This window comes from Corvus moneduloides, chromosome 13 (genome assembly GCF_009650955.1).
Source record: "Corvus moneduloides isolate bCorMon1 chromosome 13, bCorMon1.pri, whole genome shotgun sequence".
Taxonomy (NCBI): Eukaryota; Metazoa; Chordata; class Aves; order Passeriformes; family Corvidae; genus Corvus; species Corvus moneduloides.
The window spans coordinates 6047993-6060271 of NC_045488.1; the positions used below are offsets into that span (position 1 = coordinate 6047993).

At 43.0% G+C, this 12279-nt stretch overlaps 1 protein-coding gene across 1 annotated transcript in view; it reads right to left on the minus strand.

Annotated features, from left to right (window-relative positions):
• AGBL1 (ATP/GTP binding protein like 1) overlaps positions 1-12279 on the minus strand; it is a 272270-nt gene that overhangs the window by 17567 nt on the left and 242424 nt on the right. The window lies entirely within an intron of this gene.

A 12279-nucleotide genomic window follows, 5' to 3' on the forward strand; every position in this document is an offset into this window, starting at 1 on the left:
TGATGAATATCAGTCATCATGTCTACCTCTCAAAGTAATTTTACCTCTGCAAGGTCCTATGTTATCACAGATTTCTTGGAATGGATCCAGCACAAATCTGCAAAGTAATAATCCCCATTGAACTTATGCACCTCATTCAGGGCTGCTCATCATAACTGAGCTGAGAAACCTCCTGTACTGCAAAAAGTTCTGAGACTAATATGAAGCTTTTGTTCTCTCGTCTTTTCCTGAGGAGAACAAATATATTTAATCAATATTATAGTTAGGGGGGGAGAGAAGGAGACTCTGTGTGTACCCATAAGAATGAAAGACAACAAGGGCAAGGTCAAAGAAATCTATTGTGCCTTTAAAGGAGATTGAAGTGGGGTTTATAGCAGAAACATCTGATGAAGTATGTGTGATCATAAACAATCAATAATGGATCCAGCTTAAAACTTCAGCCTCTGCCCTCACCCTAAATCTCTTCTCAGACATAATAAGATTCAGATAAAACAAATCTGAACACTCATGCTCAATATATTTCAAAACATTCTGATCAATTCTGTTTTTAACACCATATGGAACCAAATCCAAAACCTTGCTTAACCTCGCTCATTACACAGCTGATTTGCATATGCTTTGGACTCCATTAAGGACAACAAAAAACGTCATCTACTGCATATAAAAGTGGCAACTCTTGCTAATTCCCTGATCTTGCCAAAGCCCTGCCAGATGTTTCATGAAGAATAGCAAATATTTCATTATGTTCTCCCTGCTTCCTAAAATTTGTCTGTCAGGAACTGCAAGGATGAACAAGAAAAACAGCAGGCATGGAGAGCTGACAAAAACATGAAGCATCAGTTTCAACCTATTTCAGAGCTCAAACTGGGTTTTAAAGGGATTCTTCATGCCAGAAGGACCTTCCAGCCAGGAACATATGACTCCCAATAAACAGAGGAAAGAGGAAAAACAACGACCATTTGCTCTGATCCAAGGAGACAGCATTGCCTTGCAAAAAGAACAGAGTAAAGCATGTATAAAAGTTGCCATTGCTGTTTGTTGTACAGTAGATCTCCAAATTCTTGTCTGTGTTCCTGTTGTAGATATTTAATAATGCTTCACCTGTATAACAGGGAGATGCAGTTTTCAAATGAATCCATTTGTAGCTTGTAGCATCTATCAACTCCCAGCAGGGAACAATTTTTAAAATTGCTGTTAACATGAGTATTTTCTGAATATTTTATAAAAATCAATTTTCAAATGTCTGCCAAAATATTCTATGTGTTTTACCTGAAAGTTGCAATTACATTTTCTTTCTTTTATCTCTCTGTGAAGATGTGTGTCTATATTTATATATGCTTACATAAATTCTTAAAAGAATACTAGCACACCATGGAAGCAAGCATATTCTGAGTGAAAGCTGAAGCAATATAAACTGACAAAAGTATTCATTTAATTATGGTAAGACATGTATTTGGATGGATGGGGCAAATTATAGCACAGCTTGCCGAGCAGGGAAACAATCACTTTCTAGAGAACCACCCTGAGCATTTAACATCACTCTCTGATTTACAAGTAAAAATGATAAAAGGTCAGTTCTTGTGTGCAGAGTAAGTGACTGAAAAAATATGTCAGGCTGTACATCAAAGGAAAATTAAATCATGGGTTAAAACACTTGGTTTTCAATTATACAGGTTCTGTACTTGGAGGGCTCACAGTCACTGTGAGCAAACTGCTTTTCTCTCTTTGCCCCAGTTCCCCAGTAACATGGACAGAGAAGGCTCCATCCCTCCACCTGTCTGTGTGGCAGAGCCAAGGTGTGTCTGAAGCACTCCATCACCTGCCTAGTCTAAATGAGGGTTCAGAGCTCTTTAATTGCCTCTTCTATGTATGTGCCTTTCTCTCCTCTGAAAGCAGTGACAAAAAGGGTGCTTAACCTTGCTGAGCAAGGTCCAAAAAGGTGCTAAAACCTTGCTGGGTTTGGTCCAAACACTCCTCTCCACAAACCAAGACTTCAGTAAGGTAGCAAGTTTCCAGATCCATTAGGGACAGAAGTCAGTGTTCGTGATTCTGCCAGACAGGAACAAAGAGTTTAGCTGGAGGAATGATCAGGATGTAGGACCCCTGCTGACATCAGGAGAGAGGTGCTCAGTGACACCAAGGATCAGCTGCCAGATCATCTTTTGAAAGAGAAACGGTGTAATTCTTGCAGTACTGAAAACCAGTAATGTCATAAAGGTGAAGGGGAGATTATTTAGATGGCAAAGACACAACTGAAAGCTGCCAGATTTTCTGTACTCAGTGTGGCCTCTGAATTTAAACTGCCCAGCAATTCTGGCTACCAGATCCAGCTCAAGCAAACAAAGGCTGAAGACTTGTGCCTGCTGGTTCAACTGGACCTGAAAACCTCATTAGTCACGAAATCTTGTATTTCCTGGCATTTGCCTTTGCAGTTATCTTTTCCTAGCTCCTCATTTTTGTCTCTGCATCAGGAAGCTGATGATTGCACCAAAATTAAGGGACATCTGCTCTTCTCATGGTGGATTCTGTATTCCAGGAAGTGAAACACCAGGAAAAGACCAGGTTGTGAGTTGTTCTGGCTCATGAATTGTCCCCAAGGCATGGAAAGAGCCCACGAAAATTATACTTGCCAGTGCAAACATCACAAGTCCAAGTGCTAGAATACACACACACACTTCACAGAGGGGATGCATTTGGGAAGATTATATCTATGGATACATACAGGATTCTTGATTGATGTGTACTGTGATGGAATGTCTTGGTCCTTCTCCACCAAATCATGATGGCCTCATTTTCTCCACAGCCCCTTCTGCTGTCCCCACAGTACTCCCACAATAATACTTCAAGTGCCAGTAACACACAACCCCTTAAAAACCCCTGTACGCTGCTGAGGGAATGAGACTCTTGGAATGATGGGTATAATAGAATGGTGGAGTAGCTGCAGCCAAGTTAGGCTGCTGCTGACTTTACCCTGAGTTTCCCAGGCTTGCGCTGGACTTTCTCCTTTTCTGCACAGCCAACTGGCAGATAAACTGTGTCAGATTTAATGGTGCATGATACAGGCAATTCAGTATCAAGGAGAGGCAGAAATAAAAAGCATTTCTGAGGCAAGATGGGTTATCAGCTCAGCTCGAAAAGCAACCTATCAAGAAACACTGCCAAGGCGACTTCAGAAATTTATAATTTAGGTGTTACCTTAAGCCTGAAACTTTGTTTGGAAACTTCGTACTTCTCACAACAGACTGGCAAAGCCCAGGAGGATCAGACCAGCTATCAGTCCAGATGACAAAGTAGTACACTTAGTGTATATCAAGTGCTGTGCACATGAAAGGTACAGGAAAGATGGCAACATTATACAGTTTTATCCTGCCAGGAATCAAAGCTGTTATTCCACAGCAGTAATGGCTATTACACCCCATTGCTTACCCACCAATCAGCTCACCTTACTGGGCTTCCCAAGGACATGAATCACTTTTAAATAACAATGCATTTACTTTACATACAAGCTTTGCAGCCTGAAACACCCCACACTGCCTTCTGAAAAGGGAAGCAGCCTGAAGATTTATCAGGAGCAGGGCTGCTGATGTACAGGAAGCTGCACCAACATGCCCCAGCTGAGCAGCTGAACTCCTGAACAGCATCATTCACCACTAATTTTGCAGCCATTTCTGAGGCAGGGAATGACACTTTACTTTAAATCTTGTCATTTTTAGAACAGAAGATAAAGAATTCTAGAGTCAGTCAACAACTGGTGCAAAAATTTTAAGGAATGAAAGATAAGCGCAATATGCCCTGTGTCAAAACTTGGCAAAGGTGCAAGCCCTAAATCCCTGGTTCTTAACACTCAGTATTTCTTGGTTTTCTATTGAATAAGGATTGCTGTGCAAGCACAGCCATTTCATGGAATCACATAATGACTTGGGTTGGAAAGGACCTTAAAGATAATCTTGTTCCAACACTCCTTTCATGGCCAGGAACATGTTCCACTAGATCAGGTTGCTCAAAGCCGCATCCAACCTGACCTTGAACACTTCCAGGGATGGGGATCATAATTTGATCATGATTACAACAGCAGCAAGGGCCTGTGGAACTTTTCATGCCAGCATCACACAGCTGACACCGCAGACAGGCACCGTGGCAAGGCATGGTGCAAACTGCAGGCACTCCTGGGAGGGCTGTGCCTGCTTGTGTAGCCCTGGGAAAGCTTGGGGCTTGGGAAGTGGCAGAGCCAGGTCAGGGAACCTGTGGACACTGATCCAGGGCACCATTTTTTCAGCCGTGCTCCCAGGTCTCAGTGGAAGACAGCACTAATCCTGCCAGCTGCCTTTCTCTGACACACATGTATTTGCTGCAACTGTCTCCTGAGGGTTTAGGAGGAAAAAGCTCCGAATTAAATCCACTTACACAATTAGGGTCGTATTAACCTAAGCTGCTAAGGGTGAATTCAGTAAGCAGTATGTGTAAATTATGTGTCCAAAGATCTGTGACTACGGAAGAGCCCAGCCAAGCACCCCAAACCAACAGCTTTAGCTTCAGAGAGATGCTTCCTTCCATTCCATGCTGTTCTAGACATACCCAGTGCAAGAGAGGTCCATGAGGAGACAATCATGAAAAAAGAACATTTTTTGAGCTTCTTACTTACTTGCTGCTTCAAAGGTCTCCCCCTCCCTCAGAAGTCTGGCATATCCTTCTCCCACACTATTCCCTATAGTCCGGAAATGCCTAATATTTCTCTTCTTACAGAGGGTCTCCTTTAAGATGGATTAACCTGGCACTCCTTAAACTCAGACCTCTCAATTTCCTCTGTTGGAGACTTTGGATTCAGATATCTTTGCTCTACTGGAAAATATCTACTGATAACACGCAATTATTGTTATGAAATACATCCTTATAGATAGAAACTGGCTGCTAGGAAAGACTGAAATGAAGGGAAGAGGAGAAAACCAGAAGTACTATTCCCACTTACCCTGACAGGGATTTAATCACTTTCCCAGCATGTCATACCTCAGAGCCCATGGACAACTTCCTGAACAAGACTCAATTGACACGGATCATGTCAAGCACTTGATTTTCTCACGATAACATTAAGCATCATTACCAGAAATGGATGATACAGTTCAAAGCTAATTTCAAATTTAATTTGAAACCATTAAATATATATGTAATTGCCTCTTTCCACAAACCAGCATTTGGGCCCTGAAGAGAGCATGCATAGTAAGCTAAAAGAGAGTATGTGGAGTTCTTTCTGTGAGAATTTACAAGTGGGCATGAGATTAAATGATTTATAAAACACATATATAATGCCTCTAATAGCAAGAATTGAAATCAAGCAGTTTGTGATTAGGGCTGTTTTAAAGCAATAGCTGTAGTGGGGAGAAGGTGCTGTAGGAGAGGAGCAGGGGGTTAATGTGCTCACCTTGCCAATGCTGTGGACCTGAATGTTCAAGTCATGGAGGCAATAACTGAGCAAAGCAACTGTGGCATATTCCAGAAAGGACTTTGGGGTGCATCATGAATCCTCAGGGGGTTTAGAGCACAGGCATACTGTGCTGGACAAGCAGCAGTGGCCTGGAGGATGCCTGCTACCCCTGAGAATGAACTTGTCAGCTTCAAGGGCAGTGCTTAGTAGAGACTGACAGCCTCAAAATGAGCATCCCTCGCACAGAGCTGAGAAACCAACACAAGGAGAGATCCTGCCAAAGCACAGATTAGAAAATTAGTTATGGAGGTGAGCAAAAGAGTAGCTGGTACAGAATTTCTGTGGGAATACTGAAAACCTCAGTCTAGAACACAGCAAGGAAATGAGCTCCCTGAAAAGCTCAGGTGAGGTGTGAAGTGAGACAGGACAGACACAGGGAGGGTGGAAAGATGTAAAGCATTAAAGTGCCTGCGCTGCTCAGATGACCTGGACTCAGTGCCCAGGACTGCTGACCACAGGAACTACAACAGTATCTGCCTCTGTGGAAAGACCCTCAATTTGATCAGCATCTGCCAGGTGTGGGAGTAAGCTGACAGCCTCGGCAGGAGCAGGGATCTGGGTCAATAACGTAGCTGAGGACAGCTGGGAACAGGACTCCCTGCAGGGGCTTGTGGGGCTGCAGCAGCAGCATGGGAAAGACAAGCCCATAAGGTCAGGCTTTGGCCAGTACAACACAGTGGTGGAAATAATTTTGAAATGTGTTATTCCTCGGTAAGTCTGGATACAAGATGGGAAGCTCATATCCAGATTGTGGCCAGTTCTGAAATCCAAACAATATATATTCCTATTTCCTTATCCAGTGTTGCTTCAGCACTTAATTATCTACCTGCTGGCCTGGGCTTTTCTGCCATAGTGGTGCCAGACCATCAATGATGTGTCTATCAGGGTGAAATGAGCTTTGAACTGGGTGATAAATTGTTGTTTTTGCTGCAGCTGCTCGCATCTTGTAAATGTTTAAACAGCATAATCGCACACATATCTAGTAGCTGCTTGGTTATGTTTATTTTGGATGAGGTGCTTCGAAGTTTCTTAGATGTGTGTGTCAAATATTCATAGATGGCAGGCTACTGAAATATTTTTCTTTAGTATTTATTTATAGACTTTATTTATCAACAGAATCAGTCTTTATGTTCCCAGCTGCAGCATTACTTCTTGCCTTACCCATTTTTCCCAGACAGTGCCTGTCTGTCTAACAATATCCCTCTTCCTGCAACATCTATTCACTGAGTATCTGTGCAAGGTATCTTCCCATGTGTACTCACAGCATCCATCTCTTTAATTCCAACTATATATCCACTCCATCTAACGCTCGTCATCTCTCTGAAGCACTTGCTCGCTCTCTCTCCTCACCATTTCTTTATCCAGGCAATGGTATCTGTCTCTCCATAGTGACTCTCTATCCCTTTCTCTCAGTCACTCACAGCACCAGGGTATAATTATGGATTTTGGACCACAAGAGGTTTCCTTTCTTTTTTTTTCCTATCCCCAAATTGGACTCACAAATCACTGGTTAATTTATTTGTTTTTATGCAAAGGCTGGATGTGAGAAATGAACTCTGGAAGGGTACAAGTGCCTTTGGGTCAAAGACTCTTTCCCAGGCTTATTTGCTTCCCTGCTGTGCGTGAACTGTTCACTGCTGTGAGAGCTGCTGTTATCTGAGAAACTCATCTTCAAAGAAAGATGCTGCAGTGACTGCTGCCTCGCTGTTCTCTTCCTTTTTTCCCTTTCCAACTCCCTTTTTCTCCCCCATCTTTCCTCTCTTCCTTTCCCCCAACACTTAACATCCACCTCTAAGTTTTTCCCTTCCCTTCTTTTGCCCACTTGGCATTCTGAGGATAAGTGAAAGTCCCTCCCTATTAAAAATTCACTGTCAAATAAATATTAAAGCAGGGGGGAAAATCCAGTTGGCTCTGTGTGATTTATTGTGATCTGCAACACAAGACCCAGGTTTCATGGCCTATTTACCCACTTCACAGGGGTATAAAGGACTTGGTGACCCTCAGCTCTTGGAAAACCCATGATGGGGAGAGATTCCCTCCTCACCATCAGCCTGAATGAGATGGGTAGGGACACATTCTCAGGGCAGGAGAGAAAGGATATAAAAACTAAAACCTCTCCTTGTTTTCTTTCTTCAGTTCATCCAGATGAACTGTGACAAGAACAGTACAAAAGATGGTCAGGTCACACAGAAATTATCAAAGAGGAGAAGGAAGAAAAAAAGAAAAGAAAAAGAAAGGAAACAAAGCAAAGAAAAAGAAAGCAGAGCAAACTATGACAGGAAAGGAGGGAGGGAAGATCTTCCATGTCTCTGGTTTTGGTTCCCTGCACAAAGACCCCAGCAGTTCATAATTTTTCTTCAGACAAGGCCAGTATGGTTCAACAGCAGAATAAAACATGCAGTAATTAATGAATAGCTTCACAGTTTTATGGATAGGTTTAACTCTTTTCCTTATTTAGAGCTGCTGGAAAAGACTGAGACAGATGCAAAGCACAACATCATGAGTTAACTGGAATCGATGGGGAAGGAGAAAATGATATTTTCACTGAAGTGAGCAAACTTGCTAATAGGTTATGGACTTCAGAAGGGACCCAGATTTCATTTGAAGAATAAAGATATTTCCCCTCCCACCACAGTCTGCCCTGTCTATGTAGGCTACCAGCTATGACTACCAGCCTGTGCCTTAGCTCCTTCATGGGAATAACTGTGCCCCCAGGAGTGGCAATCTGCCAAATGATGACTAACCCTTAGGGAAGAAGAGTCAATACAACTTTCAGAGGAGAAGGCAAAAGAATATCCCACCATTCCCCTTCCCTATATTGTTTGAGACTGCTTAATAGTGTTTTAAACATGTAACATCCGTGAAGGAGACAAGAGCTGTGAGTTGGGAAAGCTTCCACACAGGAGCAATCCATGAACACATCAACAGGTCCACAAGAGAGGTCTGCTGTTAGTGCTTGTCTCATATAGAAAGAAGCTACTGCCATGCCCAGACCACGGCAAGGAGCAGAGCAAGAGGCAGCAGTGGAAGAGGGAAAATGGAGAATGATGAGATCAGGGTCAGCTGCTCAAGAGGTTTTGTCTCTGCTCATGTTCACCCTTATCATGGTGTGAAGACACAGTGTGAACCACTGGGACAGGATGTGGAGACACTCCAAAGGCAGATCAGCAAGAACGATCCATCTTGTCTGACTTGTCTAATTTACTTATTGTGAGCAGATGGGTTATGAGGTCTGCCATCAGTGATGAATTATATTCATGATAAGTCATTCCCAGCTAATGAGGATCCATTATCATTATCTGCTAAGGAAGAGTAACGGCTTGCCAAGACAGAGTGGGGGTTTCACAGTTTCCAGGGAGAACATTCTGGGCTGGTAGCCACCTGGCAATTGAATTTTCAGGAAACTGAAAACTTTCCAAGATGGATACCTTCTGCTTGTTTCAAACCTTGGCTTTTAATTTCTTTGGGCAAGTTCAGGAGAGGGAATGTAAAAGGAGGTGGAGGAGGAGGAGGAAGTGAGGGAAAATAGTAGTAACTGTGTCTGATAAGACTGTGATTAAATCAAGGTCTCACTCTAATTACACTGCATTTAAATAAATTTTGCCTAGTAAGTAATTGTAATTAAACTGCAATTAACCATGTATTTATATCACCATTTCCTCCCCTGCACAGCTGTCTGTTTCCACCTCCTGTTGTTGGCTGTCTACCTGCCAAAACCTCTGAATTATCACGAGGAACTTTACATTTCCTTGGACTTCCTGGAGGAGGTGTTGTAGGGGGCAAGGTCTGAGGCTCCCCCAGCAAGAAGCTAAAAGGAACCTCTGTTTCCAAGCTGCGTTGGAAGAGAGGTGCAGCTGCTGCTGTGATAAGCTAGACCTGAGGAAAAGGTTGTGAGGGGCAAAGATAGGACTGAAAGGAAGTGTCTCTTTTCCTCTCAGAGGAACTTGAAAAGGGACATATTTTCACCTCTTTGAAACTTCTTCACATTTGGGCTAGAAATGAAGGTATCCTCCTTGCCTTCTTCAGAGCACCTTTGTTACGAGTCTCTTTCCCAAAGCCCCAAATCTCTGTTTACAGCATCAGGTTTGTGAATTTTTGTACATAATCTGGAGGAAAAGAGCTCACTTACCTACACAGTAGCACCTGCAGGTGAGAGTCCAGAGCTCAGAACACAACTCTTGAGCTCTGTTTTCAGCTTTTTAGGAGTATTCACTAACTCTGTGTCTCAGCTTCCTTTATTTGCTGCTCTGAGCTACCTATACATAACAACCCTACAGATGGTCTTTAAAGTTTACTGCAGTTCTGAACAATTGGGTTAGGAAAGTCTGTTATGGAAAAACAGGAGGTTCTAGCTATTTAAAATGAAAGCTACTTCGTGTTAGGAACCTGAAGGCAGCAAGGAAAGGAGAAACAAAAGATGAAATAAACAGCTAAAGGGAGAGTGATAAAAATGAGAAGGTGAACGCATATCACAGCACAAAGAATGCCCGGGGCTATCAAAAGCAAACTGGTTTCTCTGCCTTACCTCCCTCCTCATCAGAGATGATGGAAAACATCTCCATTTGTGCCTCTGCTCTCACAAAGCTCTAATTAAGGGACTGGAGAAATACCACCGTCACCCTCATCTGTTTGTGCTCAGTTGCTGAAAGGACACCATGCATCTCCCTGACAGGTAGTCATTACAGCTTGGTATGGGCACCCCTCCTCCCAGCAGAGCACTGAGCCCTCAGTTAAACACCTCCACCGAGATCCTCGATGTGTTTCTGGTGCTCCAGGGAGGTGAGCCGTGAAGCCCTTGTCATGGAAATCACTGCTGGCAGGGAAAGGGCAGCTGATGGAGCAGAGACTGCATTCTAGACATGTTGCTTCAAAAAACATACAGCAAGTGGGAGAAACCATATGTAAAAATGTGTGGTGTCCAGAAGTGCATATGGACACAATGTATACAATAACAAAAATATTTCATTATTATCCAAAATTAGTTAAATGAATCTATTTAGTTACTGACAGTTTCCACATGACTGCAATGTTACAAGCTGTGTTCACTCCCTCTCTCTCTTCCTTCAGACATTTCTGTTTTCTCTCTGATTAACTTGTCGCAGGAAGGTCTTTATGGCAGTGTTTGGTGAAAAAAACAGAACAAGCATCTCAAGCTTGATTTTATGATGTGACCAATAGTCAGCCTGATCTGGAGTAATCTGTCACGTCAAAGAATATAGATCCCAACTCTGTGACTCTCAATTTCTTTCCAAACCTTTCTTTAACCTACAAACCTCAGTTCTACTCTCATAAATAGGAGACAAAAGCAATACTACTGGAGTGACATTTATCAGAGGAATGACGGGACATTACTTTCCCTGCAGACTCACTCTGGAATCATTGTTTATTTATTGGTTTGTTCAACAACATCATTCACTCATAAACAGTCTGATCTAGACGGTATCCTTTCCACTTTCTAAATGAAAGGGGATGAAACCCCCAAGGCTGTCATCACCCACAGTTTCCCCACACAGCATCCTTTTTAATCAGGAGCCGGTGAAAGAAATGGCACCATTTTAGGGTACATGAACGGCTGCCCTTTCCCCTTGGCAATGTGCTGCACACAGAGACAAACCATCGAGTACACAACTGCTTTCAGTTTGATTCAGCTCAACTTAGAGGTGCAGTCAAAGGAGGAAAATGACTGTCACAGATCAAACCCCAAACCTTCCTTTCTCTTTAATGGCTCTGTGACTGCCTCAGGCTTTTCGTTTGCACTTACAGTGATCTCCGTTCTGTCAGCAATTTTGTTCTGCTACTAGACAGATGGAATAATGTGAACAATTATCACCTCTGTGTGCATTCTCTGTCTTTCTATTTTGATGTAAATACATCTATTTGCAATCATGGATGGCCTTCACCCCCTTTACAAGAGACCTAAGACAGATCTTTTAGAAATGAGGCTTAGACAAGAGTCTTCTGAACATTTGGGACTCGCTGGAGATATTCAAGAGCCATCTGGATGCAATCCTTTGCAATGTGCTCTAGCATGACCCTGCTTGAGCAGGGAGGTGGACCAGATGACACACTGTGGTCCCTTCCAACCTGACCCATCCTGTGTCCAGCAGTATGGACAGAATTCAAGAGAAGATCTTCCCATTTCTGCCTGTGCCTGCCTGTCACATCCATCAACCATCAGATCCAGGCTGTGCTGCCCGTGCTGTGTGCACAGCTGCAGACTCCAGAACTGAACATTCACCATGAATCCTCACTTTGGTTGGCTTACTGGAATAAAAACAGGCCATGGGTAGATTTAAAATGAGACCAGTATCCCTTCCCTTGTGGATTATTTGCCCTGGAGGGGTAGGCAGCACTAAAAAAAATGTTTCAATGCAGGGCCTATTTTCTTCTTAATGGCCCACTAGACTGGTCATTTTTACACACTAGAGCATGATCGACATTCCTAGTCCTAGGAAAAAATGTTTTGCTTATTTAGCCATAGTAGGAAGAAGGATCTAGTTCTGAGCAAAATCCAGATATTCAGTCTGAAATCTCAGAGAAGAAAGCTGTGAGAGGAGGGGGAAAAGCAGAAGAGAAATCCTCAAAAGGTAGAGGCAGAATGCTATGAGACATTATCCTTCATTCAGCATGCAGATGAGTTTGCCAGGAAGGAAGCAAAATGGAGGAAAGGCATCTGACGCATCACATGCCATCTCCGCTGTCACTCACACTCTTTAATTACCCCTAAATCAAGTGCAATAGCTTCCCCAGCCCTGAAATGCATGCTGCCTCTCTCCTCATACACATAATAAGGCCTGCAG